Genomic DNA, 24,926 nt, shown 5'->3' on the forward strand with positions numbered 1-24,926 from the left:
ATAAATAAAAAAGTCATTTATCGTATTTGAAAGTTATTAATAAGGTAAAAGAATTGTAATTTAGTCTATTTTAAGTCATATTGTTTCAATATAAGCTACAATTTTTTTTTAAAATTTAATTAATTAGAAAAATACAAATCCCTGCACCCAACTCAATATATTTTTGTGTCTTCGTTAAATTAACTCATATTTCATTTTAACGCAAATTTGTGTCACTAACGTGCCACTGAAACGGAACCGGTAGAAAGTAAAGTTATTGGACTAAGAAAGAGATTATTATCTTAATTCCTTTCATTAGAGTAGCAGAATCACCCGATCATATCTATCTACACTAGGGAATAATACTTATACACCAATCCAGTTATCTATACACCAATTCAGAATAAAACCCAATAAATATGAGAAAAAACCTTTTGTGAGAATCGAATCCAGGACCTCATAGTCCCTACGCTTTACCCCACCCAAGATACCACTATGCTGCAAAACTTCATAAGAAAAAGACTACCAGGAGTCCAGGACCACTATATCACGTGGTCATTTTTGATGTCAAAATCAGTCACGAAAATTCAGTGGTCCACTCATACCTACCAATGGTAGAGCTTTAAAAGGATTGTTGGATTCTCTAAATGCAATTATGGTTGTGAGTTACATATATTTGAGGTTTTTTTTTTTTTTTTTTCAAACTAATGTTGGTGAAAAAGCTATTTATCAAAATGATGTTTTTTAAAAAACTATTTACTAAAATATTGTTCCTTGTTTATTTTGTATTTGTCTTTCTTTTTGGGTAAATTACATTTTTCGTCCTTTATGTTTATATCGGTTTGCAATGGATGCCCTTTAAGTTCAACAATTACATTCACAGTCCTTTTTCCATAAAACTCATTACACCCTACGTCCTTTGATCCTAGGTTGGTTAAAAAATTTAGTTTAGTATGGCACGTGCTTTGCACATGAGTGCGTTTACGTCTTTTTACTCCAATCAATTTAAATTAAAAAAATTAATATACATCTCCAGTCCTTTGTTTTTAACCCATCTTCATTCTTGAGACCCTAGACCAACAAATCAGTTGATCATGTTTTCTAAATGTGTTCTTGCAGTAATAGATCCTTCCACTATTTACCACATATAACCAAAAATAATAATTTTTTATACAAAGTTAAAAAGAAAAGAAAAGAACGAGTGTGTTGCAAAAAAATCTTGTACATAAACCTATATATCTACTATTCACGAGTGCAGTGCTTCTGCAGTTATGTTTAAGGTCTAGGATGCGTGTTCAACTTTTAACCCCGTCCTCTTTCTCAACGGATCTGCGATTTCAATGATCTGATTCAAACGCGAGGTGAGGTGATGCAAACATGATTTTACAAATTTGATTGAAACGCGAGATGAGAGGATTCAAACGCGATTTTACAGATCTGATTCAAATGCGATTTTGCAGATTTGATTCAAATGAAGGCGTTCTTATGGTTATCGGTGAGGTGGAGCTTGGTAGCTGTCGGATATGAGGAACTGGTAAGAGTCACTTGAGGTGGTGGTACCATGGTGGTTTTAAGCGGTGGTGGAGATGGGAAGATGGTGGTGGTGGTTCATTGAAATATAGATGGGAGAGACAAAACTGAGATAGAGAGATAGAGGAGGAAAGAGAACTAAGGTCAGGGTTGTTTATTTGCTTTTAAATATAATAGTAAAATTACTAACCTACCCTCATGTGCAAGACACATGCTATATTTAACTGAAAATTTTAATCCAGTTAGTACTAAAGGACATAAGGTGTGATGAGCTTTAAAAAAAATGACTGTTACTGTAATTATTAAAGTTAAGGGACATCTATTGCAATCCAATACAAACATAAAGGTCGAAAAATGTAATTTACCCTTTCTTTTTTAACCAACATATTAAACTTTTTTTAAATTTCTATTAAATCTATCAAGTATCTATTTTTATTATTCGTTGACTATTTATATTTTTTCAATCAACTCAATATTTTTTTTTTAATTTCTTTGATTTTAATTATCCGACTAGTTCTTTATATTTTTAGAAATATTTTATTTTGTCAAACATGTGACAAATGGCAAATAACCGGTGATTCCATACAAACTAATCACTATTTTATGTACATAATCTCATTCATTTAGCGTAACTTAATTACGTAACTGTGTCGTAAAACAGATAACAGTGTTAGGACAAGAAAACAATGCTAAAACATATGTTGGTTTTCTTCGTATTGCGAAACCAATCAAAAAATGTCCTAAAAGTGTTGGCAGAAAGTGTTGCGCGCACTATTCACGGTCACACTATTGATGCCAGCAAAACCGTGAAAAAAGAACGAAACAATGAAAAACGACACACGGATAACATAACTGAGTCCATTTACATAAGAAAACACTAATGAGAAAACATATCTTGTAAAAATCTAGGACTTTCCGGTACAACGCCCTAAATACTAAAACGACTGTTTCGCTAAAAATATGACATTTTTAACTCGTCCGAAACTATAATTAAGCATTTCTGGAATGATGATAATTGATGACATATACGCTAAAACACTTTGGAAATATCATTGTAGTGTCCAAAATAACAAGCTTCCGGTACTATATCGCTATACACATAACTTGTTCGTTAGCGACTCGAAAAGCTAGTAAGCGTTATTTTCGCCACAAAACAACCAAATAAAGAAACTAGCGAACTAGTTAAGCCTATTTTGGGACTCGAAATCACCTCATGCTTCGCTTGACGGTGGAATAACAAGTTGTGACAAAGTCTTGTCGGTACGACACAAAAGTGTCGTAAACTCACTGACGACCAAACGGAAGACATCTAAAGCATCGGAATGCAATTTCTACAAGTTTAGTAAACTAGTTAAGGTCATTTAACATTCCGAATCCCTAATTACCCCTTAACGGTGCAATTAACCCCTAATCACCGTACTTTGATTAATCACCAAAATATCTAGATTTTTAAGACTTTTTATAAAAAAAAAGTTACATATTACTGACGGGTGGTCCATCGGACAACCCTTTATGATGTTAAAAGACAAGTTTATCCCTCATTTAATTGTGTAATTATCTGGAATTAGATAACTACGGTTGCTTATGTTTCAGCTGCGTTTTATCCACTTTAAGCTCCCGAACCGCACCTGAAACATAACCAACCGTAGTTATCTATTCCAGATAATTACACAATTAAATGAGGGATAAACTTGTCTTTTAACATCATAAACGGTTGTCCTCGGCAACGGCGCCAAAATTTGACGTGCTGTCATAGGTACACGCAAATTTAATCCCAATAACAACTATAGACAGTGGTAAATGGGTATCGAACTCAGGGAGTATGTGGAAAGTGTGTTGATGTTATAGCTTTGCAATTAAATTACAATTAACCTAATTTGCAGAAAATAAAGATCAAGGAATTGGATTGTTGTTTTAGAAAACTAAATTAAAAACTAATTGCAAATCAAATGTTGGTTGTAAAACAGATTAGGAGAGAACAATGACCATCTTAGGATTCAGTTTCTTTAAACAATTGTGTGAAATTCCAACTAGAAAGCGTTACATAGACATAACTCATGCATAAATAATCGAAGTTATAAAAGGGAACAAAGTACTCGGATTATATAACGCGAGGTTGTTTCCCGATGATCAATTAATCAATAACCAACCCTAACCCTTCCCGTGATATCTCGATTGCCAACGGCACCAAGAACGTATGATTGAGATTATAAATTGCACTATCAATTAACAAGCTACAAACAATTATGCATACACCATGATATTCAAGCAAGGGAAGTTATCATTCTAGAAATTCAGAAATAAACACACAAAAGTTCAAGAGAAACCTTCACCTAAGATGATCACCGAAAGTTTTAGCCACACATAGCTTGGTGAATCATCATAGCAACAAATTCAATGTTCATACAAATTGAAATCACAAACCGAATGTTAGCAATTGTTCAAAACCAAGCAAGGATAGCCAAAATCGCCCCCAATGTGTTCTCTAACTGACCAATGATGAGATAAGGTGAAAAGACACCATAAAACTGCATAAATGATGGCAGTTACAGTTTTGGCGTCACTTCCACCGTAACTTACGGCTCTACCGTAAGTTACGGTGCACATAAAAGTGTTACGGTAGCTTAAGTCTGAGTTACGGTGAGATTTAGGTGGAATTCAGGTCCACCGTAATTTACGGTGGAACCGTAAATTACGGTATCAACCTGGATTTTTCACTTTGTTTCATCTTTCGTTTCATGCACGACCCGTTCAACTCCAAACCGTCCAAAGCTGCGTTTTATCCACTTTAAGCTCCCGAACCGCACCTGAAACATAAGCAACCGTAGTTATCTAATTCCAGATAATTACACAATTAAATGAGGGATAAACTTGTCTTTTAACATCATAAAGGGTTGTCCGATGGACCACCCGTCACATCCCCACACTTAACCATTGCTTATCCCAAGCAACTCATCAAATCAATTTCAAAACAAGCGATCAATGTAAACCAAGCAAAACTATGCAATCCTTTTACTAACCCCCTTTTAACACCCTAAGCAATACACCCCTCTCTAAATCTCTCCTCTCGGCTACAAGTCAATACTAGCAAAGATACGCTAGACACACAAAAGGCAAACGGGTGGTTGCACCATTATAGGCTTGTACCTAAATCGATCCTTCTCCTACAAGTGTTAAACATGAATGAAAATCAAAAGGACTTTCGAGGTTGTAACGTGGCTAGGTGTAAAGGTGGGAAATGGAATATATATGAAGTAGCGAAAATTTAACCCGGTCTTTTTATTACACAATAAAGCAAACTAACACTAACAATCTAAACTACTATGTACAAGACAACTAAACATTTCTTTTTTTTTTTCATTTCATTGCTTTTTCTCTTTTTCTTTTTTTTCTGTTTTTTTTTATTTTTAAGCAAAGCAAACAAGCATACAATAAAACATCAAACATATCTACATCATACTACTCAAACTACTACTACTAGCACTAAAAGACCGGGTCAAATTTGGGTAAATTTTTAAGTAAGTAGCTAGGGGTAACAAATGATAAGCTTTTAGGCACAAAATTGGCAACTAAATGTCCAAACCCCTGCCCTTCTCACTACCAAGCTCATATATATAATTTATGAGGTCCAACCCCCCAAATCCCACACTCACACACCCTAAAGACGAGGCTACCTAGATGCCCTTATCCTTTTCGCATTCATGTCTAACTAAGGACTCAAACCGCATTCAAGCACAAGTTCTAATGTACCCCCACCCGTAGCCACTCTCATCAAAGATAAGCATTATTTATATACAAATGTGGCTTCAACTCTCACCAAGAATGAAAGGGTATCAAGGGTTGCCGGTGCACCATTTGGGGTTAATCTAGGGTGTTCAAATTCTCACAATATTTCGCTTGATTTAAAATTTTTTTCAAAATCTCTAAAAATTTCCCCCCATCCCCACACTTGGGATACATTGACCCCAATGTATGGTTTTAGGAGGCTTTGATCACTAATATTCATTCAACATCAACAAAAAGCTTCTTCACTCAAACCCCAAATTTCTTTTTGGATTTTTCATTTTATTATTATTATTTTTTTTTAACACCAATACACCACCAACAAGCACCATCCCAAACTAAACATAATAATCATACACCACCCAACCACCAAACCACCCAACCATAAACAAAACAAGCTAACACATATGCATAAAATATACAAAGGGAAAACACAACCTGACTAATAATAGCGCGGTCCCGGAGGTCCAAAAATGGAAGACATCATGTCGTTCCATTCTCCAAACGCAAATGAGCCACTACTACTTCCTCCTTGTTGTTGTTGGGCTCCCTCTTGTTGCCTCGGATCAATCCATTGTGAGTGGTGAAGCTGTGGAGTCCGATACGACACACTCCCATCATAAGGTGGTAGCGAGGCATTGTCCACATGTTGTGGATCCACCACCACCGGCCTCCCGACATGCCAATTTGCATGCATCCTTCTCTCTTGATCATCGTGATACCGATTATTCATTTCCACATCTTGGGAATACGAAAAGGTGCGATTCCACGCCTCACTACGATCAAAGCTTTGTTTCAAGGACTGCTCTATGCTTGCACTCATCATGGTATTTTGATCATATAACGTCCGCTCCGGACCCGACCAAGTTTCAAAAACCGAAGCCGGAGGACGTTGATTTGCTATCACCTCTTGCATGGTACCTTCAAAAGCCCACCCGGGCACATAAGATCGCTCCGTAAAGTCATAGAAAGCGCCACCATAACCTCCACCCGGGCCCCCTTGCCCCAAATTCACAATAACACCACCTTGTTGTTGCTCTTCATAATCTTCATCCCCACTCGGGATCTCCGCCTCACTCTCGGGTTCATCCTCTTCACCCGGTAACAAATCTCTAGCACCCACCTTTAACGCTCTCCATCTCTGCCCCTCGGATTTAAGCTTATGATACCGCTCCGATTGTGTATACGTCCAACCAATCCCCAACTTATCTAACGTAAAAGGCTGATGCCTTTTTGTTGCTCCTCGATCTTCAGATGTTATTGCCTTTTGTTGTTTCATCAACCCTGTAATTATTCGACAATACGGGACGATATCTCTTCCATACTTATTCCGGCAAATCCATAAGTGGTTCATGATCAAATAGCGTATCGGAAAGCGCGGAGATCCATGCATTAGCGAATAGAGGACAGGTACCTCCGGGAACCTCACCTGCTCTTTGTCCCCCCTTCGTGGAATTACATTGAGAACACAGATTGCTAGCAACAATTTAGCTTCTATTTTTAAGTTCTTCCGGTATAGAATACCACTGTATTTACCGGGTAAAAACAGTGCTGCCAACATGTCGTTCCAACAGGGGTGCTTCTCCGGCTTCACCAAAAGGTCGTCAAGGGTGGGAACCATATAATCACGGGCTGGAAGGCTATCGTATTTCCCGAGCTTCTTCAATGTATCAAAGGACATCTCCACTGGAACCCGTAAACTTCACCAATCAACTTCATTTGCGATGGTCTTTCATATGTGTTGCATTAAAGAGTCGCCATCCACTCTTGTATCTTGGTGATAAACAAATTGTTTTTATCTTTGTCAAAACATTTAAGTGCCGACTCCCAACCTAGAGCTCGGAACTTGTCAAACACCCCAAACTGACCAAGCTCAACTTCCCGGACTTCCCTCTCACATATAAAGGCCGCTGCCTTATTCTTCAACTTATTCATACGGTCATGATATAACGTTGGCTGCCACTCCTCTGGTTGCTCATCCAATGGACCCGAGTTCCATATCGGCTTTTCAGCCAGGTCCAACTCCATTTCTTCCTCGCTCCCACTTTCACTTTCATCCACTCGGCCCAAATATTGTCTCTTTCTCGGTTGCTGTTCCGGCTGTTTACCCTTTCCCTTCGAAGACGAAGATGAACTAGCTCCGGTCTTTTCTTTTGTTCGTGCCATTTCCTACACATATAAGAGCAAACAACACAACCAAGCGAAACAAAATTAAACTCTTTTCTCCAAAATATCCCCACACTTGCTTGTTACTATGGTTGTAGATGTTAGTGAACTACAATTTTATACATTTTTCAAAAATTTGGGCATGGTGTCTCTACAATGTAGAGATTCCCAAAAGTTCACTACTTTACTAACAAATCCCACATCTACAACCATAACCATGTTCAAATAACCAATTTCATGACCATATCTAAGAACAAGCAAGTGGGTATGGTCAAGTAACCTAAATAACCTTACTTTTCACAATGTAGCATCAAAATATAACAAATAAGCTTTCATACCTTAGTTTGAAGATGCAAGAATGCTTGTGAAACAAAAACTCCCAAAACCCCCAAAAATTTTTTTTCGAACTAGGGTTTGAAATTCGAACCCTAAAGCTTCGTTTTCTCGTGAATCTCTTGTCAAAATCAGAAACTACGTGAAAAATTAGTCAAGATAGACTCCGATTTCACTTAGTTTGGACAAGAATTGAGAAAGTTATTAAGGATTGAAGGTGGAAGAAGGTATGGGGTCTTGTAGGTCTTTGTGAACGAGATGGATGTTGATAGATAGAATGAAATTGTGTGGTTGGGGATGACTTCACGTGACCAGATGTTATTATTATTTATTTATTTATTTTTTTTATACATGCAAGAACCGGAACGAAGCATTGCCTTTCCAGGTCCACCGTAAATTACGGTAGGACCGTAAATTACGGTGGATACTGGAAAAGTATTTCTACCATAAATCAGGAGCTTATTACCGTAAAGCCCAATATTTTTCACATCCACCGTAAATTACGGTGAAACCGTAAAGTACGTTGGTCGCTGGGCATGTCTGAATTGCTGAAAAAGGTGACTATTACCCCCCCTCTCCATGTATTTTGGTCAAAGTGAGCCCCACCCACTAAATAATTGTGTTGAAAATGTAAAGATTATATGTATGGTGTAAAGTATGGAAAGCATGGTCTTTTTTTTGAACGATAAAATTTGGATCACTGACGGACCAGTGGAGTATCATCGTGCCACCAGCGGAACCACTCGATCATATCCATCTCCACTAGGCATAATGCCTACACACCAATTCAGGAGGAAACCCAATAAATACGGGAAAAACCCTCTTGTGAGAATCGAACTCAGGACCTATTGGGTCCAAAGTCTTATCCCACCCCCAAGATGCCACTTGGCTATAAAGCCATGGACATGGAAAGCATGGTCTTGAAAGACATTTAAAGTTATAATAATTCTAACACCATTAATTCTTATCAATATCACAACAATTTTCAAAACACAAAGCACCTCTTGAAGCCTTCTTATTCTCGGCCAAGAAGAACCCACATTAAACCCACCATAAATCACCATTAAATCCCATAAATTACTCACTTTCAAGGAACTTTAATGTGATGAAAGCATGGGATAAGCATCGAGGATCATTAGGAGCTTGGTTGGAGCTTAAATCTCTTCTTAATATTGTCATTTGGCTTGTGCAAAGTTGTAAGCTCTAAAACCATCATATTTAAGCTTCTTATTTCTAGTATTAACTAAATGTACAAGTTGATCATCTTAAAAATCAAGAAAAACATTACCACAAACCCTAATCCTAAACTTAATAATCTACTAATCATGATTGTTTATATGATTATTTGTGTAGATTAGTGTAGTTAGTTGATGTAATCTTGATGATTATGTTACTTTTGTTGAGATTAGTGGTTTAAAGTTTATATTTACGATGATCTTGTGATTAGTTTCATGTAGTATTTTAGATTAGTGTTAATCTAGTCATGTTAAACTTAAAAATGTGATTTAAACATATAAATGTTTAAATCACACAAGGTCATCAACTTCAAATATTATGAGCATGTGTATGCAAACATGATTAAGTAAATTTTAAACCAAAAATAACCATGTGACAAAGTCGTACAAACTCTATTGAACTTGATTTTCACATAAAGCAAGTTTATGGAAATTTGTACTTTACAAAGTGAAGCATAAAAGAGTCTTAAGAATTGTTACAAAAATATAGGAATTTTTAAGAATAAAAAATAATTAGAATCAAGTTTGTATAAACATGAACTTGAAAGATGATTATTTTAAAGTCTTGGATAGATTTGTGCAAGTAATATGCTCATAAGAATTTGAAGGTAAAATTTTGTGATTAATGCTTGAAAAATGAGTTTTGGAAAGCTTGATGAATTATGGTGATTTGGAAAATTGATTATGGTTTAAATACGTTTTTATAACGTGGAAAACGCTATAGTTTTAGGGGAAACTATGGTGAATTTTTCTAAAAATCTAATCGCGATTAAAAATGGGGTTAAAGGGTGATTAACAATGTTAAACACGATTAGTGGTCTTAATCTTCATTAAGGAAGTCTTAATAGAAAGGGTAAAGCTCTAATCATCCAAGAGATTTTATAAACTCATATATATATTTTTACAAGTATAAGTGGATGAAAAATATAAACATGAGCAAATATAATTTTTGGTAAAAATTATATATTTCAAAGTACTCTTTGGTGTATGATACTTGTATATTTTTTGTATGTAATAATATTAGAGTAATACATGTCAAAACACTAAATACAATATACAAGTGAAAATACACAAATACATATCATGAAGACACTCGAAAGAAAACAAGTAGAAAATAACTCGTGTATACATATACACCAAAGTCCACTAGATACCAAAGAAATGCTACAAAGGTGGATATACATAGATCGGACAACGGACGAGTCCACAAAAATATATTCTTACGAAATAATGTATAATTCAAGCCGACAAGTAAGATACATAATTTATTTCGGTAAATAAACGAATATATATCGTCACTGATGACAAAGGGTAGCGTCATCACGAGAAGATTACTACGACACTTGGGCGTTTCATTGACACAAGAAATATGTATATATATTTTTAGACACCGAATTAATATATATATTACCAATAACAAAATTTGGAAAGTTGAAAAGTACAAAAATGGAAGACTATTAAAAATGGACTCATGAAGATACATGGGCCAAGGCCCAATGACAAAACATTTGGGGTAGGCCCAAATTGCTAAAATACAAGGGCTGGGGCCCAAATTACAAAAGTACATAGGCCAATGCCCATTGCCAAGAAAACATGGGCTCGGCCCAATGACATAAAAGACATGGGCTCTGCCCAATAACATTAAAACATGAGTTAGGCACAATAACATAGATGACATGGGCTCGGCCCAATGACATGGGCTCGACCCAATGACATGGGCTCGGCCCAATGACATGAGCAAAGGCTCAATGACATGCGTGCGCGGCACGAGGACATGTGAAGGGCGAAGCCCGTTCACACATAATTCAATACACATAGAATATATGTATACACTTATGAATTCAATATATATAACAATCGAGCGAGTAAACTACCAACGCTCTAAAAATACAAAGTTGTTCCAAAGATGCAAGCGATAACATAATAAAGAATTCAAGATGAACAACTTGTAAGAGGTCCGATAAGACCTAGTGTCTAATCAAGTTAGTGCACATGTAGGTTATTCACGTGTACGGATGCTCACCTACGGTATTACGTAATACGGAACGCAAATTTGTGAGTTCATGTCCCTCCTTTCAATGATTTCAATGTTTTGTTTTTAAAAAAAATCGAGGGAAATACATGTTAAAACTATGGGTATGTTAGCTATGGGTTTAGATGATAACACGATCAATGTACGTAATTAGGATGATGACATAGTAACCATTAATCACTTAGTGACCAAGGTGCAAAAGATGTAGATCTATAGAGCTTGAGACACGCTCCACTCCTGGTTGTTGCCCTAGGAGTGCTTTTGTGATCCCTAAAATGTCAAAGTTGTCTCGGGTTGGTTACGTACTTATGGTACATAATGTCAGGGGGCTCGCTACCCGCTGATGGATCCTTAAACTCCATAAATGCTATTAACATACCAGAATTTCATTGCAAGAATACAAAGATTTCATATGATAACAATAACTGCATGAACTCGCTCAACTTTTGTTGAGTTTTTAAAACTACATGTATTTCAGGAAACAAGTCTTGAGCCGATGATACACTACGGGGAACGGGAAAGTCTATGATAACGATAGCCGCTTTTGGAGGGTTTGTCTTTTATATCCCAACTTTGTATGGGTATATAGGGGACAAAACCTCACTATGTTTTATGTCAAAAACTATCTTTTGTGTTGCTTAATATAACAATGTTTTGGTTAATGTTTGTAAACGTTATGGAAACTAGAAAACTATGTTGGAAACTTGAAAACTTTGTTTGAAAACAATATATCTATGGCATCGTTGTGGTTTATTACGTTTACTCATTTGGATGCAATGATTACCTTTCTTACATCACACACAATACGCTTCCGCTACTAGCAGGGTGTGACAAATTGGTATCAGAGCTCCGATTGTAGTGAACCGGGGAAAAACTTTTATAAAGTTTGGTCTACAATCACCAAGGGCTCACATGAAAACAAAGTTGATAACATTGCAGAAATGATTTCAAAAATATCACAAAAACGACAAAAGGTTTTCATTGTGTCACGATAACATGAGGATCTATCACGCGAGCTCAATCATAAGTAACATGAGAAACAAAAACAACATGAGATTTAGTGATTATATATATAATGTATTATTATATATGTTGTACAGAATATTTTGCCCCGACGAAAGTACGTTCGACTACGAATTCTATTATGACACTTGACTCACTCGATGAGAATAATGACCTCACGTCTATTACGAAGCTTATGGTGGATGTGGTTCCTGAGTGAGACCCTAAAGCATTGATCCCGTGGAAGATGTTTGTTTTCCCTCGGATGGGTATAAGTCTGGCTTTGGTAGTGACGACGAGGCGGAGGTGGCGACCTTGGACAACAACTCTACTAGTAGGACGAGGTCCCTGAGGCTCATACTAATCATGACTGATAACACTCTCGTCCAGAAAAGGAAGATGAAGTACTCATCTTAAAAGTGCCCCTCCAGTTGCTATTGTTGTGGATTCTCTATATCTCTATTTCTTCTAACGTTGTCCTTTTCATGAGTAATGACAACGGGCGTTAACAAGTGGACCATCACGAAAGTCCCTCCTATGTTGAAGGTATATAGACAATAGTGTCCTCTCTTTGACTGATCGTCTTCTTTGAACGAGAGAATGCCAGAGTGTCCATGCAAGACAATTTATTATTACGGGGGCCCATATAATAACAACTTGTAGTGTATGGAAATCCTGGTGGGCTCTGCGGGTCAAGCTAACGATCACTATCAATACAAAATTCCTAAATTGTTCAAGTTTCTATCTAGTAGAACACTAACCGGGATGGTTACTATAACACTCTACGATGCAGGAAGACCACACGTATTATTCGCACCTAACATTCGACCTATAACATGAGTCGTTTGAGACTAGTCATCGAATGCAAACAAAACTTGTTGGCCACTCATGGAGAATTTTTCTCAACATTCTCGGAATTCTTGTACATGGGCTGGTTCTTTGGTGTCTATGACACCTTACCTTATCTTAGTCATTGGAAATGATTACATTTAACTCTGCCGTTTGACATTTGTCTTATTCCAAGGGATGATATGGCATGAGCCATACTACAACTCCTTCATTGCGTTATTCGACATCTATGGAAATTATAACAATTTTGTTGAAGCTCGTGGAGCTCAAGGGATAACAACGTATTCGTCACACGGGTTAGTGCGGCGAAGGATTTTCCTACTTTGGACGGTCGAGGTCCATGAGGGAGGGAATACATACTATAAGGATGGAGACGACCATTTGGTTTCTCCTCCTCAACGAATTACCCCTTTTCCCACTTAGACATATGACCATTACACGCAAGAGGTACTACGCATTTTGGGTTGCGGTTATTCATGTTATCATCACTCAAACATGCATGAACAATGCGGTCTTGAGATTTCCATGACCAGTTACATTCTTAATTCTTAGGCGCATGGTAGGTTATAATTGTCCAAATACAAGTCTAGACCCTTCGATACGATGTATCAAAAATAACATGGCGCCGAAAAGAAAATCTACGCTAAAAAGGGTCAGTTAATCAGCACACTACTATTAAAGTCGAACTTGAGTTTTTATGGAACAATATGAGGTTACGGAGATTGCACAACATGGGGTTGTTGAGTCGACACTAATGATGGTACTGATGTTACCGGCAGCTCAAGTGGTTCAAATTCCGATGGGACGAGAACGAGTGGCAGTGCCATACTTGGAGATGCAATCACACCGGATTTTAATTCTAAGGCATCTCCGGATTACAAGCCACGAGACCTCATCAATACGAGAGGTGCGGTAAGTTATGTCCGCTAAATAAAGATAATGAAGTCAGTTAACCGTGCTAGTAAATGTACTCCTAAGTAAACGATTTGGTAAACGAATAGTCATCTGTTGAGGGAGACGATAACTTGGTGCAATCTCCAAGTGCAAACTATAGGGAGTAATACAACAAAGAGGTTATTGTGGGAAGAACTCAAGGATCTTACGTGAGAATAGTATTGCTCGCTAGTGGTAAATTCCAAGGTTGGGAACCGAACTCTAGAACTCGATTATGATTAGAGCGAACGTAGCTGGTTACCCCTGACGCCTCTACGATCTCTAAAAGATTGTTGCATACTAGATAACACACGAATCCAAACGCACGAAGCGCTATATTGGGGTTTAGCCTGAGATACGAATCTGACATCAAGAAGCATGCTAGTAACTTGCCAAAATCCTAAAAGAGACAAGTGAAACCTTCATCATGAGGGCACTTGCAAAAGCACCAAGAGTAACAGTGTGGTGAGACTGGGCATAAAACGGAAACTAATGAGTTAGTTATATTCAAGAATGAACGAGGAGGTTTTAATTGTGGCAAAGAGATCACTACAAGCATGGATGTTTATTGAAGAATCAAGCAAGTGAATAAGTAAGTGTATGGGTAGAACTATGAATACTCCCCAAAAATCCCAATGTTGCCATGGGTACATTCTACTCTGCAACCAGTGTGTATCAATTCCTTGAATACCAACGTCGGCTTAGCTTAGTGCCTTTAGATAATAAGCATATATATACGAGTTAGAGTCATGTAGGTTATACATGTTTCACTCTAGCAAGTTAGCTAAAGGGGAATTAGCGGAGTCATGTAAGATCATTAAGGCTCGTCGATACGTTTCCTACCAACCGACCCGTTGCATCCATTTTGGTTAATACCGGTGTCAGTATTAGTTTCATCCCCCTAGAATTCGAAATATACTTGTCCAAGAGTCAAGTAAGCTAGACGTCCCCCACATTCCATAGAACAGGCCAATGGTGAATTAGATGAGTCAGGAGAAGATATTAAAGGATGCACACACGAACTTAGAGAACAAATATGTAACATAGACCATCCATTCAATTGGGTTGTTACGACGTAGTTTTTGACATAGACTAGTTATCTGATAATCGAGCCAAAGTCATATGTCACGAGAAGATCATTCGCATCCCCCTGTCTGACGAGAGAACATCTTTTAGTGCATGGGGAGAATCAAGACATGCCCCTACGAATTATTAATTGCATCAAGGCTCGAAAGTGTCTGAGAAAATGATGCATCACCTTTCTTGCCCATGTGGTTGAAAAGAAAGCCGAGGAGCGTAAGGTGGAGGACATACCTGTGGTAAGGGAATATCCCGAAGTTTTTCCAGAAGACTTGCCGGGGCTGCCTCCACAATGACAAGTGGAAGTCCGTAACGATCTAGTGCCAGGAGCTGCACCGGTGGCGGAAGCTCCAAATCGACTGGCGCCCTCGGAGATGCAGGAATTATCCACTCAGCTTGAGGAATTACTTGACAAAGGATTCATTAGACCGAGTTCCTCACCTTGGGGAGCTCTGGTGCTATTTGTCAAGAAGAAGGACGGAACCTTGCGGATGTGCATTGACTATAGAGAACTAAACAAGTTAACTCTCAAGAATCGGTATTCTTTACTGAGGATCGACGACTTGTTCGATCAATTACAAAGTTCCAGCTCGTATTCCAAGATTGATCTAAGACCCGGATATCATTAGCTGAGAATTCAAGAGCAAAGCATTCCTAAGTAAGCGTTTAGGAGTCGCTATGGGCATTACTAGTTCCTTATTATGCCTTTCGGCTTGAGAAACGCTCCGGCCGTGTTCATGGGTTTAATGAACCGGGTATGTAAGCCATATCTCGACAAGTTCGTAATCGTATTCATTGATGACATTTTGATATACTCACAGACAGAGGCGGAACACGAATAACACCTGAGAACTATTCTAGAGTTGCTTAAGAAAGAACAATTGTATGCCAAGTTCTCAAAATGCGAATTTTGGATTCGCGAGGTGCAATTCCTCGGTCATGTGGTGAATGAGAACATAATACATGTTGACCCAGCTAAGATAGAATCCAATAGGAACTGGAACGCTCCAAAGACCCCAACGGAAGTAAGACAATTTCTGGGATTAGCAGGATACTATCGAAGATTCACTGAGAATTTTTCAAAAAATTTCTCAACCGCTAACCTCGCTCACTAAAAAGGATAAAAAGTTCGATTGGGTGAAAAGTAAGAAACGGCTTCTCAGTTGCTTAAAGATAAACTATGTCAAGCGCTAATCTTATCACTCCCAGACGGTACCGATGACTTTGTGGTGTATTGTGATGCATCGCATCAAGACTTGGGTTGCGTGTTAATGCAACATGAAAAAGTCATTGCGTATGCGTCACGGCAGTTAAAAGTTCACGAAAAGAACTATATCACTCATGACCTAGAGCAGGGCGGTGGTATTTGCTTTAAAGATTTGGCATCATTATCTCTATGGTACAAAGTGCACCATATTCACCGATCATAAAAGTCTTCAATACATATTCGATCAAAAGGAACTAAACATGCGCCAAAGATGATGGGTATAATTGTTGAACGACTATCATCGTGAAATCAAGTACCATCCGGGCAAAGCAAACATTGTAGTGGATGCTTTGAGCCGGAAGGAACGAGTCAAAACATTTCGGGTATGAGCTTTGGAGTTGACAATTCAAACGAATTTCACCACTCGAGTGCACGATGTACAACAGGAAGCTCTAAAGCCGGAAAACATTAAGCAGAATCCTTGCGAGGATTAGAAAAATAAAGGGAAGCGAGCAAATATGACATTTTATATTTCATGTGAAGGATCTGGATTGCATATTTAGACGGTCTATGAGACTTGGTGATGGATAAAACACCCAAGCCAAAATATTCAATACATCCAGGATCCAGATAAAATGTATCAAGACTTAAAAGAATACCATTGGTGGCCTAATATCAAGGGAGATATTGCAAACTATGCTGGGAAATGCCTAACTTGTGCAAAGGTCAAGGCCGAATACCAAAAGCCGTATGGCTTATTACAGTAACTCGAGATTCCCATTTGGAAATGGGAACAAATATCACTGAATTTCATCATAAAACTACCACAGACCTCTCGAGGTCATGACATGATTTGGGTTATCATTGGTCGATTAACCAAGTTAGCTCACTTCTTACCGATTCGCGAGAAAGACAGTACCAAGGAGTTAGCTGAACTCTACCTTAGAAAGATTGTGGCACGTCATGGAGTGTATGTTTCAATAATCTCTGAACGAGATGGTCGCTTTATGTCAAGGAATTGACAATCAATTCAAGCATCATTTAGATCTCATTTAGATCTAAGCACAACATTTCATCCTTAAACCGATGGACAAAGTGAACGAACCATCCAAACGTTGGAGGACATGCTTCGTGCCTATGTGATGGATTTGGGCGGAAACTAGGATACTCATTTACCTTTGGTAGAGTTCTCATATAATGACAGTTATCACACAAGCATTAAAGCCGCCCCCATTCGAAGGACTATTCGGACGAAAGTGCCGATCACCGCTGTGTTGGGCAGAAGTCGGAGACAAACAACTCATTGGCCCTGAACTAGTCCAAGAGACTACTGATAAGATATCGAAGATATGAGACCGTATCAAAGTGGCTCGTGACAGACAAAAGAGCTACGCGGACAGAAGACCTAAACTATTATCCTTCAAGGGCGGAGACAAAGTCTTATTGAAAATCTCGCCTTGGAAAGGTGTAGCTAGACTCGGAAACGCGGAAAACTAAAACCGAAATACATTGGGCCTTTTCAAATTCTAGCAATGGCTGGTACGGTTGCTTAAAAACTAAAGTTGCCAGAAGAACTCTATGCCATACACAACACATTTTATGTGTCGGACCTCAATAAAAAGTCCAACCAACGAAACCGTTATCATCCCAGTGAATGAAATTCACGTAGACGACGAACTCCAGTTTACCAGAGAACCTGTTGAGGTTATGGACTGCAAAGTCCACACGACAAGGAGAAGTCGTATTAAACTAGTAAAGATCCGCTGGAACTACGTCACGGAACCAAGTATACATGGGAACGTGAAGATCAAATCAAGACAAAGTATACCCACCTGTTTGAAAAGACTCCTGCAAAGGATAACTCAACGTGAATTTCGGGACACAATTCTTTTTAACACGGGGGAATGTGACAAATGGCAAATAACCGGTGATTCCGTACAAACTAATCACTATTTTATGTACATAATCTCATGCATTTAGCTTAATTTAATTATGTGACTGTGTCGTAAAACAAATAACAGTGTTAGGACAAGAAAACAATGCTAAAACATATGTTGGTTTTTGTCGTATTGCGAAACCAATCAAAAAATGTCCTAAAAGTGTTGGTAGAAAGTGTTGCACACACTATTCACGGTCACACTATTCATGCCAGCAAAACCGTGAAAACAGAACAAAACAATGAAAAACGACACATGGATAACATAACCGAGTCCATTTACATAAGAAAACACTAATGAGAAAACATATCTTGCAAAAATCTAGGACTTTCCGGTACAACGCCCTAAATACTAAAACGTCCGTTTCGCTAAAAGTATGACATTTTTAACTCGTCCGAAACTATAATTAATCATTTCTGGAACTTCGGAATGATGATAATTGATGACATATATGCTAAAACACTTTGGAAATATCATTGTAGTGTCCAAAATAACAAGCTTCCGGTACTATTGATGTAAAATACATCGGTATTCGCGTCGGTTTTAGTAGTTAGTTAGTTAGTTTTAGTGTCGGTTTAGTTTAGAATGTATATACTTTTGATCTATTTATGTTTTCAGGCACGTGGAGCTGAAAAGGGCGAAAAACGAGTAAAATATGAAGAAGGGAAGTATTGGAACGGAAACCGAGGAGTCGGGAGCTGAAACAAAGCGAAAAATGCAGTTCTGGAGCTTCCAGGCGGCCCGCTTAGACTTATAAACATATCCAGGCGCCCCGCATCAACTTAACAAAGAGAATCTGAATTATTTAAGTTCAGGCGGCCCGCCTGAACTTAAGGTCACCTTCAAAGCGGGCCGCGCGAGAATGAGAAATGGTTTCCGGTATTAAGCACCAAGGCGCCCGCGTTAACTCATCAAGTTCTTTCAAGCGGGTCGCGTGAAGACCTTATGTCGGCAAAGAATCGCGAATTGCATGGAATTTTAGGGTTTTAGGTTATATATTGATCCTCATACGTTTACAGCCGATCATCTACGAACTTGGGACATCTTGGGCGACTGTTGCTGCTATTTGAAGAGGATTGAAGCTTTCGGTTGCTAGGAATCATTCGGGTAACATCTTGGAGCATTCGGGAGTGAAGATTCGGGTTTCATCATCCTTATCTTATCGTTTTCATTTGTTAAACTTTGTTACGCTACGAATTCAGAATATTTAATGACTATGATTATGTTTTTGAACATGTTTAGCGGCTAGATTCATTTACTACCTAGACATGGATGAATGATTGCTTACGTTTTGATTATATTATGGATTTTTGAATGCTATGGATTAGTTTATAAATTGTAAACGGTTTGTTCTATCAGTTAGATGTGTTTGCATGCTTGGTATTGTTTAACTATTAATTATTGCTTCGCATGAATCTTGGTGACGGTCTTTATCACATAATAGAGTCATGCTAGGTTTTAGGTTTTGGTGACTGTCTATATCATGTAATAAATCTAGAATCTTTAGGGTTAAATCGGCCGATAAACCTTAGAAGTAATAATTGGTAATTTTATAAAATCAAGTGTTCTACTAATCGTCAATAGCTATAAGGTGCGAGATTATTGCTAGGTCTAAGTGATTAAACCGCAAGGTGGGTCCTTCTTAGGAAGTTAACCTTTTGGCTGCTGTCTAGCAAGTCTAGCTGAGAAAACAAACCTATCCTAGGTTTAGGTCTCGTAAGGGAGTGAGCCTTGTAGGATACTTTTATAAATCCATTAGATGTCTTGTAAAAGAGTCTAATAACCGGTAAATTAACAACCTTTAGGGGATCTTAGCGTGCTCTTGAGAAGGATTAGGGGTCCTTAGATTTCCCGAGGGGTGAGAATCCCAAGATCTCGGTTCCATAGCAGACATCTTCCAATTATAATTAGAACTAAAAGCAATCAGGATTCCAGTCTAGGTAGTTCCTTCATCATCTTTGAGTTCAGCCTTCGTGTGAGTTCGTGCCTTGTCCGTCTGTTCGTATAGTTAATTTAGTTTAATTTTAATTATAATTTTAGGATATTTAGAAACCCCCCGCAAATCAATAAACAATTTAGTTGTGTCGTGTCAGTTTAAGTCTAGATAGAGTTGTAGCGTAATCAGTAGAGTCTCGTGGGTTCGATACTCGGACTTACTTTAGCTTTACTACATCGATCGGTTCACTTGCCGGTTGTGTGGTTTAGGGTTTAGGTCGAGTCTTAGTTTTATAAATTTAAAGCTTAAAGAGACTAGAATTAGGGTAATTTAGTTAGTTTTAATTAACCCATTTTCAGCACATCAAGTTTTTGGCGCCGTTGCCGGGGACTCTTGGCGATTGCGTTGATTACTTTGTTTTGACTTACTTGACATATCACGTGCTAGTTGTTTGTTTTGTTTGAGTCGTAGGTGTCTAAGTAATTTAGTGTCTTTTATAGCTAGTCGAGTCGTTTAGTAGAGTCTTCTTACTTGTTTGTTCTCGGTTTTTGCAGTTGATGCCCCATACGCGCTCGCAGGGACCGCCGCCACTTCCGCTTGCACTCAAGTCATCCTTTTCGTCTTCCACGTTCGAGGTAAGTGCTTCTAGCTCTGCTTTGTCTTCACATTTCACCCCCGCGTTCGATTTTACACCAAAGTCTTCACCCCACAATTCCCCGCCACCCACCAGCCCACCTAGTCCACCACCCGTAGCTCACATGGCCCGTAGGATAGTTTACGATCAGGCAACTACCGGCTTCGCCGGTGGAAATTCCCCCATCACCCTTCCGAACATCGTGAATGACAGGTCTTGGCAGATTCCTTCTTACATCATGACCGCCATCACAAATTCCTGCCAGTTCCATGGTCGTGACGACGAGGATGCACCCGCTCATATCAATCGCATCACTCGCCTCTGCAGCACCTTCTCCATTGAGGGTGTCAATCTTGATACAAGGTATCTTCAGGTTTTTCCGTTCTCACTCGCTGGACTCGCAGCCGTCTGGTTCGATTCCCAGCCCGCTGGCACCTTCAATACTTGGGCAGGTCTTCGCGATGCATTCTTAGCTAAGTATTTTCCGCCAGCGAAGGCGTCTCGCCTTCGTGACCAGATTCACTCATTTCGTATGGAGCCGGATGAGCCGTATCACTTAGCTTGGGAGCGTTTTCAGACCCTAATATCCCGTTGTTCTCAGCATGGTCTATCTGATTGGGCGTTAGTACAGAAATTCTACAATGGTCTTACTCCTGAGATTAGAGCACGCTTCGATACTTCAGCAGGAGGTCAGCTTATGGGAAAGAAGACGGTGGCTGAGTGCAATGATTTGTTTGAGTGTTTTGCCCACTCCGATATGGACTACAGTACTACCAGCAGGACTTCCATTCCTGTGCGTACCACCTCGGCCGGTCGAGGGGTAAACCAAGTTAGCTTGGACCCATCGGTAACTGCTGTAGTCGAGAATTTGAGGCAGGAGTTGAGGCAGGAGATGAGGCAGGAGTTGAGTGAGATAAAGAAGAAAGTTGATAGGTGTGAGGTTTGCCGAGGAGGGCATGATACTATAGATTGTCCTACCATCACTCTTGAGCAGGTAGAGTACATAGCCGGTCAGCCTAGGGGTCCCACGGATCCGTTCAATAATTCTAACTCCAGCTGGCGTGGTAGTGGCAATTCGAGTGGTTATCGTTCGTCTGGAAATCCTCCTGGATTTCCATCTGGTCAGTATCAGAGTAGAGGGCCCAGTATGTACACGAGTTCTAGTTCAGGGCAGTTTAGTGGGTCAGGTTCGAGTGGGCAGTTTTCGAGTGGAGGACCGACTCAGGAGAGTCAAGGCAGTGGAAAGGCTCCTGAGGTTAGTACGAATAGGTTGGAGGAGATGTTTGCCCAGATGATGACACAGACCCAGGCATTCATGAAAAATCAGGAGCAGACTAACAAAAATCACGAACTTCAGCTCAAGAGTCAGCAGGCCACTCTTCTCGATCTTCAGAGAACAGTAGGAGGGCTTGCTAAGCAGCTACATGAGTACCCACCGGGTCAGTTTTCGGGAAACACTTTCCCGAATCCCGCGAATCAGTCCGCGAAGGCGATTACGACCCGTAGTGGGAAGAGTTTGGGAGAGGTTATGAGAGAAGGAGTTGAGGAAGAAGTAGAGGAAGAAGTTGATGAGGAGATCGAGATGGAGGCTCCAGGCAAGGTGCACACGAGGCTAGCCCCAGCAAGTACCGCACACGCCGAGGAGTCGCCAGTAGAGAAGAGAGTGGAGAAGCAGCCGACGAAGGTTCGGCCGGCACCGGTGATTGATTATTCTCGCCTCCCATTCCCCGCCCATGCCAGGCAGCAGAAATATGCTCAGGAGTACGGGAAATTCCTCGAGATGTTTACTCAGTTGAAGATCAATCTTCCGTTCATCGAGGCACTTCAGTCTATGCCTAAGTATGCGAAATTTCTCAAAGATCTTTTGAAGCGTAAGGAGAGAATCGGTGAGCTTTCGAATATTCCGTTGACAGGGGGTTGTTCCGCGGTAGTCTTGAATAAGCTACCAGAGAAGTTGACCGACCCGGGTACTTTCACGATTCCATGTTTCTTTGGGGGAGCCGTTACCCCTGCTCACGCCTTAGCCGATTTAGGGGCCAGCATCAATCTGATGCCATTTTCGTTGTATGAGCGACTTGGTCTAGGAGAGCTTACACCCACGCGCATGTCATTGTCCTTGGCTGATCGATCAGTCAAGTATCCTCGTGGGATAGTAGAGAATTTGTTGGTGAAGATTGATAGGTTTGTGTTCCCAGTGGATTTCGTTGTGCTCGATATGGAGGCCGATGAGAGAGTTCCTATTATTCTAGGCCGTCCATTTCTTCGAACCACAAAGGCGATCATTGACGTCTTTGACGGTAAGATTTCTCTTCGTGCGGGTGACGAGATTGTCACATTCGAGATTGATAGAGCGATGCAACATCCTAGCGGTCATAATGATGATAGTGGGCCGTGTCATTCCGTTTACTTTCTCAATTCATTCATATCTTGCGTCGACACGTGTCTTGAGTACATTAGTGGAGCCGATTTAGTAGGCGAGGGAGTTGTTGGCGAGCATTCTGAGGGTGAAGTTGATGAGGTAGAGGAGGAGCAGTTGGATGAGAGTGATGAATTGAGTGCTGAGCCGTTAGAACTCGATGCGATTAGTGATGAGAGTACCCCTGTAGAGATTCCACCGCCCTTAGAACTTAAGGTTCTTCCATCCCATCTCGAGTACGCATTTCTAGGAGAGAAGCCGAATATGCCTGTCATCATATCTTCGAAGTTGACAGAGGAGGAGAAGGCTAGGTTGATTGAGGTGCTTAGAGAGCACAGTGATGCGATTGCCTGGAGGCTATCCGATATCAAGGGCATCAGCCCTACTTTTTGCACGCATCGCATTCTGATGGAGGATATTTATAAGCCTGTAGTGCAGCCGCAGCGTCGCTTGAATCCGAATATGCAGGAGGTAGTGAAGAAGGAGGTGATGAAGTTGCTAGAGTCTGGTTTGATCTATCCTATTTCTGATTCAGCTTGGGTGAGTCCTACGCAGGTCGTCCCGAAGAAAGGGGGGATGACGGTTGTTCCGAATTCGAAGAATGAGCTTATTCCGTCTCGTACTGTTATAGGTTGGCGTGTGTGCATTGACTATCGAAAGTTAAATGACGGCACTCGTAAAGATCATTTTCCGCTCCCATTCATTGATCAGATGCTTGAGCGTCTCGCGGGTCAGCAGTTCTATTGCTTTCTCGACGGGTTTTCGGGTTATTTCCAGATTCCTATTGCACCAGAGGATCAAGAGAAAACCACTTTTACATGTTCATATGGCACATACGCGTACCGACGCATGCCATTTGGATTATGTAACGCTCCTGCTACATTCCAGCATTGTATGATCGCGATCTTTCAGGATATGGTCGAGAGTTCGATGGAGGTGTTTATGGACGACTTCTCAGTGTATGGTAGTTCTTTCGATCAGTGTTTGATGAATCTGGAGAAGATGTTGAAGAGATGTGTAGAGACGAAGTTGATGCTGAATTGGGAGAAGTGTCACTTCATGGTGACTGAGGGGATTGTGCTAGGGCACAAGATTTCGAGAGCCGGTATTGAGGTTGATAGGGCGAAGATAGACACGATCAGCCAGCTCCCTCCGCCGACTAGTGTCAAGTCGGTTTGTAGTTTTCTCGGTCATGCGGGATTTTATAGGCGCTTTATTAGGGATTTTTCCAAAATCACTCGCCCCATGATGCGATTGTTGGAGAAGGACGTTCCTTTCGTCTTTGACGAGGAGTGCCTTCGAGCGTTTGAGTTTCTGAAGGAGAAGTTAGTGAGTGCACCGATCCTCGTGTCGCCTGATTGGAGCTTACCATTCGAGTTGAGGTGCGATGCGAGCGACTACGCAGTTGGTGTGGTGTTAGGGCAGAGACGGGAGAAGCATTTTCACCCGATTTACTACGCGAGTAAAACGTTGAATGATGCCCAGGAGAATTACACCACCATGGAGAAGGAGTTGTTGGCGGTGGTGTTTGCGTTCGACAAGTTTCGGTCGTATCTCGTTCTGTCGAAAACCGTTGTGTTTACTGATCATTCTGCTCTGTGTCACTTGTTTCAGAAGAAGGACGCGAAGCCGCGCCTTATACGATGTTGTGAGGGAAGTGTTTCCGCATGGTGCGATCGAGCTTTACAATAAGGAAAGTGACGAGGCGTGGAAAGTGAATGGCCACCGCTTGAAGCATTATTTAGGAGGGCCTATTGACAACGTCGAGAAGGAGGAAACTCCTCTCGAAGATCTTCCGGATACCACCACGTAGGGCCTTGGGTGAAAACTCAAGTGTAGAGTTTGTACATTGAGTCGTTGTCCGTGTCGTGTCT

General features: G+C 40.1%; 1 long non-coding RNA gene across 1 annotated transcript; it reads left to right on the top strand.

Annotated features, from left to right (window-relative positions):
- The first annotated feature begins 701 nt into the window (after positions 1-701).
- Positions 702-18,678, top strand: LOC118479599. Its single transcript, XR_004859729.1, has 3 exons — positions 702-1,340; positions 1,440-1,652; positions 11,537-18,678. It is a non-coding gene; the product is annotated as an uncharacterized LOC118479599 (long non-coding RNA).
- Positions 18,679-24,926: the final 6,248 nt, after the last annotated feature.

The sequence above is a fragment of the Helianthus annuus genome, chromosome 1 (assembly GCF_002127325.2).
Source record: "Helianthus annuus cultivar XRQ/B chromosome 1, HanXRQr2.0-SUNRISE, whole genome shotgun sequence".
Classification (NCBI taxonomy): domain Eukaryota; kingdom Viridiplantae; phylum Streptophyta; class Magnoliopsida; order Asterales; family Asteraceae; genus Helianthus; species Helianthus annuus.